Consider the following 6,930-nt stretch of genomic DNA (forward strand, 5'->3'; position numbering starts at 1 on the left):
TATTATCTCTGCCATTGAAGCCCCCTTCTCCAATAAAAAATAATACAATTTTAATAGAAGGATAAACATATTGCGCCATAAAGCAAATGCAATCAGTGCATGTCATGTGACATTGTTGTCTTTTATGGTAGATAACTTTTCTTCTACTCACTATCTCTGCCTTGAAACCCCCCTTCTTCAATAAAAAATAATACATTTTTTGTAGCAGGATAAACGTATTGCGCCATGAAGCAAGTGCAATCGGTACATGCACACCGATATGTTCTCTGTAGCAAAAATTTACTGGATTTTTTTTTTAAAAATCCATCATATCTCCACATCTCGACTCAATTTTTTCAGATTCGTCTCGACTAATATTACAACCACCACCGTGGCATCTGGTCCTTCTTGAATCCTTGTCGATAGCTACCGTCTTGTCCTCCTCAAATCCTTGTCGCTAGCAATCTTGGCATTGCACGGTCGTAACGGTCGCTGCTAAGAATTGTGACGCACACATCAGGTCTTGTGGTGGTGTGTCTGATACAACTGCAGAGTGTCCATTTGTGTTTGTGCTTCTGTTAGGCAATTCTGGTCAGTATGCATGTAAGTGTAGTCAATTCATAGCTGAACTATCATGTATAGCAAAGAACAGTGTAGTAATAAAGATAAGAGGGTTGTAAATATGCAGGTATGGCCAAAAAAAATGACATCAATAATTAAACTTTGTTTTTCATGTAATTATATTTCTATACCGAACGTCAATAATTTCTCATTACCAAACGTCAATAATTTCTCACCGTCCAAGAGTGTCAGCTCCTTACTGACATGTAGTACTTTACATGTATTAAAATTTAAAAGGGATAGGAGTTTCTTTGCTTCACATAGCCTCTGTAGAAACGTAATGACTAAAATACTAATAAATCTAATGGTTCCAATAAATAGAAATTCAGGGATAGGAGTTTCTACAGCTTGGACGAATGGTGGTACCATCCATATAATTCATCTGAGCAGTACCTAGTGACTTGTTTCACAATCAAGTAGTTCTGGAAGCCCCTTAAAGCATAGAAGTAAGTCACCATACTCTTCCTACTCCCGGCGAAAATCAATCCTTGTTCCCTCCCCATGGAGCATGGAACATATACATCAGCAGTTCATGTTCACTCCTTAAATGGTCATTCAGAGAAGCATGTAGCCTGCTGCAAAAATATAGTAAATCCTGTCCAAAGCAACAATCTCTAAGATACAACCATATCTAGTTCAAATGCAATAAAAAATTTAGTGCTTGTGTTTCCAAAAACAAATGTTAACATCTCTGGCTATATTACTTTGAATCGAGATATCTGCTATGGAGTTCATGAAGTATATTTTGTAGATAATGGCTCATCCAAGTTAAGTACATGTATAGACATGAACAAAGCAATGTAAAGGCCATACTGTAATAATCACAAATCTTCAGCATATCACCTTGATAAAGTATTAGTATAAAACTATAAATACTCTAAAGGAACGTCTTTTACTCAATGATAAGCAACTCAATTTCTATTAATAACTTAACTGGCAATATAACTTGTTCATATGCGATAAAACTTATCATGGAAATTAGCACAAGCTATGTAGTCTGTTGCTTGTGTGCTCTCCTATATAACTACTTGGTAAACGCACAAGCAGCACATTTACCTACTCATCATGTGAAACTCTGCAGGAAGCTTCACAAATGCACTCACCTTTCTGAAAAGCATAGTAGACACCACGATTGTTCAAACTATACGAGATTAAAAAAAACTAACACGAGAACCTCGTATCAGCCGGCGAGGGACGTGCTCGCCAATTTTTTGGCGACCGATTTCGGCGATGCGCCCACGAGTTGGCAGAAGTAACACTGAGCCTTCGGGGCGAGCCAATATTTTGGCGATGGTCCAAACAGGGTCCAAATCGTAGGGGCGTGCCAAAAAATTGATAGGATCGGCGTTGGTGCTAATCCAAATGGCCCCTAAGCCTCATGTGGATGGAAAAGGATGACAGGCTTGCTACCGAGAATATACTGATTACAGAAAAAGGATGTCAGGCTTGCTTCTAGTTCTTGAGTTTTTGGTCAGATATCACCTCATCAACCAAGATTCTTAAATGCAGCCTCAATAACCTCATTTCAGTTCCTGCTTTGTCAACTATTTCATCAATGCAGGCTCAATAACTGTCCAGATCTAAACCCGTTATCAAAATACTCAGGATATTAGCTACCGATGAGCATTCACAAGCGAGATATCTAAAACATTTAATAAATATCACGAGGTGAACACTTACTTGGAAATATTTTGGAAGAGTGTTGTATTTACAGACCTCTTGAAATGCCAGTAGGGTCATTACATGCCGCAGATGTAGAACATATGCCGGGCATATTGTGCTTAAGCCACCAAAGACTTAAAGTCTCGGGAATAAGTAGGTGGTCGCGTCCAACATTGTGATTGATCATTAAAATAGTATTCCAACTAAAAATATTCAATTCTTAGGTGGTCGTGTCCAACATTGTGATCTCCTTTTATTCATTTTGATGACAAGTATTTTCGGACGGAGGGCATTTCATCAAACACCTGAAAGGTATAGTTTAGTTAGTATCAGTACGTAGTGCTTCTTGCTACCATGAATTTAGATATATATATAGAGAGAGAGGGAGGGATCATAGTATGCATCGTCCTTCGCTTATCTAGTGCGAGGAACTACAGATAGAAAGGAGAAATATGCTTGGCACTGATGGATATAGAATGCAGTGCATCATAACCAAATATATAACCAAATATGGACAAAGCGGCAATGGCTGTAAAAGCAATCACGTGATGAAAATTTGCAAATGGGAACATGGAACAATAACAGCAAAAGTTTTCATGGAAATAATGTACAGTAGTAAAGGAACCCTGAAAATGGCTGTAAAAGCAATCACGTGACCGATTAGATACTCCCTGTCGTAAAGGAACCCTAACATATAAAGTTGTACTATTTCATCAGATACCTTATTAGCGCAATAGTACGTCTTTCCAGATGCCTAGACCCTGCGACCGATAGCATACTCCCTGTCGTTGCAGAAGAATGGAAACTGCACAGGCAAGGCAAGCAGTGACGGCAAAACTTATATAGTTTGTAATGGTTTCCAGAAATATTGCCAGGGATATCACGCAGATAGTGGCAATGCAGTACTGCAGCGGGCATTCTAGAATGAAACAAAGCGACCAATTTTTTTAATCCTAAGCTATAGTATAGTATCTTGTATGTCTAAACACTGAATTACTGAACCAAATTTCATTGCAATTAGTATCACAAATCTACATCTCTCATCAACAATCCAAAAACAGTACAGTAATTGATATAATTTTGAAACGTTCAGACACCGTTGCTCTTGAATTGTAAGGCTATGTCTGAATCAACTTTGAAAGACTACACACACAAAATTCTTCAGTTATGCAGTCGCTTAACTAAAAAACTAACTAAGAAGGCTTCATGCATACCTCGGGATCTCTTCTCCAGGCCTGGTACCGCATCGTCGGCAATGTGTGTTCCATCATGTGTAGGCCGGGCCGCCGTCCTTCTCTTCGACGACCCTCCCTGCATCAAGTCAATGTGCTCACTGAAATTGTTGCTCCAGCGCCACAGAAGCCGCCTTTGCTCTACACGATTTACAATCAAATCAGGCGACCACAACACTGTCCACAACACGCACACACAGGCCGCACCCTCTGCCTGTAGCCGCCGACTCGCGTGCACCCTCAAGCACAAACCTGCATGCACCTCTGCCGACTGGCCTCTGACGCATACGCTCTGCAATACACTGAGTTTGAGGGGATGATTACATAATTCTGAAAAGGTTCAAGAATTGTATATCTTTTAAAAGCCTAAACAACATAATTCAGAATCTACTGGTGCAAAACTTACAGATTCACAACTTTCCCTTTAGTAGTTTTTTAAATGCATAAAGGACATCATATTTCTCATGGGCGACCTGCTGGTTGCACAAATACTCCAGGAAAATCATAGCTGATTAGTTTCACTTCTTTCTAGATTTCCATTTTGCGCTAGTCCACCAAGTCCTCCACCAATATCCGCGACAACCCCGTGGCACGGTAAGTGAAGGATACATCACAAATACTCTGAAAAAGGATGAAAAATAAACATAATTGTTAAATGAAGATATGGAACAACCGGAGAGGCTTACGTTCAAGCTCAAAGAGCCATGATCCCACAGGTCTTAATCCGTCCCTTCATGTAAATATCAATGGAATTGATACAATACATTAATATAGCATTTGACAAACAATAAGCAAGAAGAGGATTGATGCTTCATTCTCTAATACATGTCTTTAGTTCCTGCATACACACTGGACGGATTTAATTCAGATGAAGATAAGGAAAAACGGGTGCACCCTTCCTATGCACATGGCATATCCATTAGAGAATTAGTGGCAGTGGTTAACCTAAAGAGTCTGGAATTACATTACACAAAAAGAGAACAGGGAAATGTGTAGACATCATATCATACAGCTAGAATGCTAAACATTGCTCCTAACTGAACTGAACTAAGATGGCAGCCAAATCTGAACTTGAACTCAACTAAATGGCAACTTGAGCTAATATAATTGGTCCAAAAAGATCATTTTAAAACTGCATCGGAGATAACCATGGAAATAATTTATAGAACATAAAAAAGAAAAAAACGTTTAGCTTCTTGTAACCGTACAAGTTGCAGGAATATACAACCAGAATTATTTTTGGGTGCCCAAAACAACTTCACTTCAATTACTCACTATACAATTTGGTTCTGTAAAATGGTAGATCGGAAGTTTCTTTCTGGTTGATACAATAACTATGCATGAGGTGCTAGCTCCAGTAAAGTAGTATATGTTAGTTCTACCAGATTGCAATAATATCGGATAAGCCTCCAAATAGGTGCATGTTGACAAGAAAATATGACTGGTATACTAAGTATTCACTATAACATGCATGCTTTCTTAATGGTAATATTTGTTGATTTCCATATTCTGCAAATACGAACGACTGATGTTTTCCCACCACGAATACATTTTTACTACCCCACACTAAAGTATTGGAGTACTATGCAACCCCACACCAAAGTATTGGAGTAGTACTGACAACAACACACTAACAATAGCACCGTACCTACAGAGTCTCTCGAGGTCTTTCTTTAACTCAGGAGCGTACTTCAGCCCTGACATATCGAACCTGAACCTGAAAACAACGATTGTCGGTTTAATAGATAGTGCATATGCACAACCAAGTGATAGTTTAACTGGACATCAAAATCCCATTGTCCACAGGCGTAATTTAAACCCTGCCGGGCATGAAGATCATGGCACACACCATTCTAAGAAAACTAAGAAATTTTATTTGTCGTGGATGTGGTGGTGAGAACACAAAACAGCAGGGGCACACCAAGCAGACGTGCACAGCAGCAGCAACCAGCAACATCCACACACGCACATTAGCAAGCAAGCATTGAGATCTGCCAAGGCCGTATGGGGCAAGATAAGCGATACATGCTTGACCATACGTGCACGGGAGTAGGGAATATGTCGAGGGCGCGGCGGCGTACCTGTCTTGTTAGCGTGGCCGCGAGTGGAGACGGAGGCTGGTAGCGGCTCCCCAGGAAGAAGACCTTCTTCCGCCACAATGCCATCACCGCACACGGGCGCCAGCATCCTCATGACGGCACCCATCCTCGACGACCCCTCTTGCTCTTCCTTCTGCCATCATGGTGGTGGTGTCCGTGGAGGGCATCCGGTGGCGGGTAGCAGCAGGGAAGCGGCGGCGGGTGAGAACCCTAGCTGGATGAGGGGAAGAAATTGGGAGGGGCATGGCCAGGGAAGGAACAAGATGGAGGCGATCTCGTACCTCGGCGGCGGCGGAGGCGATGGAGGGGATCGAGGGGAGCGGCCACCATGTAGAAAGACATCGGTGTTTCTCCTTGGCGCTCGTTCAGTGGGGAAGCACCGGCTGTGACGGCTGCGAGGCATGGATGGCTGGCGGCGTGACGGCTACAGCCGGCGTCGGCGTTCGTGGTTGGGAGTGCGCGGCGATCGTGATCTGGGCGTCAGGGCGAGGTGGGGGGCGATCGTGATCGGCTCGGTGGGGTTCGGTGGGTCGGCGTGGGGTGGGGGTAATTTGATGAAAAAACCGATTGAAAAAAAACCGGTTGAAAAAAAACCTGTCGAAAATAAACCAGTCGAAAGTGGGGGACTATTCAACCAACTCAGACATTAGGAGTAGAGATATATGTAGAGTATCTCTACTCCTAATGAACGAGTTGGTGAATAGTCTCCGCGGTTTATTTTCGCTGGTTTTTTTTCCGTCTCTCCTCCCACCTCCCTCGCATCCAAGCACGATGCCCCCTCGCGCGAGAAAAAAAACGGACGACGACCGCCCTCGCGAAAAAGAACCGTACGACGACCTCTCACACGAAGAAAAAAACTAACGATCTCTCCCTGCGCCTGGGAACTCGATCTGGATCACGGCGGCGGCGGCGGCGGCGACGACTCCTCTCTCTCCCTCCGCGCACCGACGCATCCCCCGGAGCCCTGCCCACCTCCTCCCTTTTCAGCGCCCACATCGTGACCCCTGTGGCTACTCCACTCTTGAGGCGTCGTGGAGGTTACGGAAACCCGATGGCGTTGGCTTGCCGGAGATGAAGAAGACAGCCAGGTGATGCGGTACTCGGGAGGTGGAATTGGCAACGGAGGTGGCTCCATATGGATGCCGCGGACCTCCCACTGGATGGAATCGAAGTGGGACGATGTGCTTCGGTCGTCAACGACGGCTGCGCGGGATGCAGTATGGTATGGATCGGGCATCTCGAGGATGGGCTCTCTTCGCAAGGCCTCCTCCACGCCAGTACGCTCTCTGATCTGAACCTTCTTCTCTTTGCTCACGCACGCACAGACACAGACGTAC

The 6,930-nt window shown here is 43.5% G+C and overlaps 1 long non-coding RNA gene across 8 annotated transcripts; it reads right to left on the reverse strand.

The window, feature by feature from the left end:
- Positions 1–155: 155 nt before the first annotated feature.
- On the reverse strand, positions 156–6,081 carry LOC109770308 (uncharacterized). Of its 8 annotated transcripts, none has more exons than XR_006671757.2 (9): positions 5,875–6,080; positions 5,576–5,726; positions 5,143–5,211; positions 3,901–4,115; positions 3,477–3,796; positions 2,984–3,067; positions 2,317–2,567; positions 994–1,195; positions 156–567 (listed from the first exon to the last, which is right to left on the reverse strand). It is a non-coding gene; the product is annotated as an uncharacterized lncRNA (long non-coding RNA). The 8 variants fall into 8 exon arrangements; XR_006671756.2 differs by having other exon boundaries at positions 5,576–5,807; XR_005772056.3 differs by having other exon boundaries at positions 3,477–3,573; positions 3,702–3,786; positions 5,576–6,078.
- Between the last annotated feature and the right edge of the window lie 849 nt (positions 6,082–6,930).

The sequence above is a fragment of the Aegilops tauschii genome, chromosome 1 (genome assembly GCF_002575655.3).
Source record: "Aegilops tauschii subsp. strangulata cultivar AL8/78 chromosome 1, Aet v6.0, whole genome shotgun sequence".
NCBI classification, from domain to species: Eukaryota; Viridiplantae; Streptophyta; class Magnoliopsida; order Poales; family Poaceae; genus Aegilops; species Aegilops tauschii.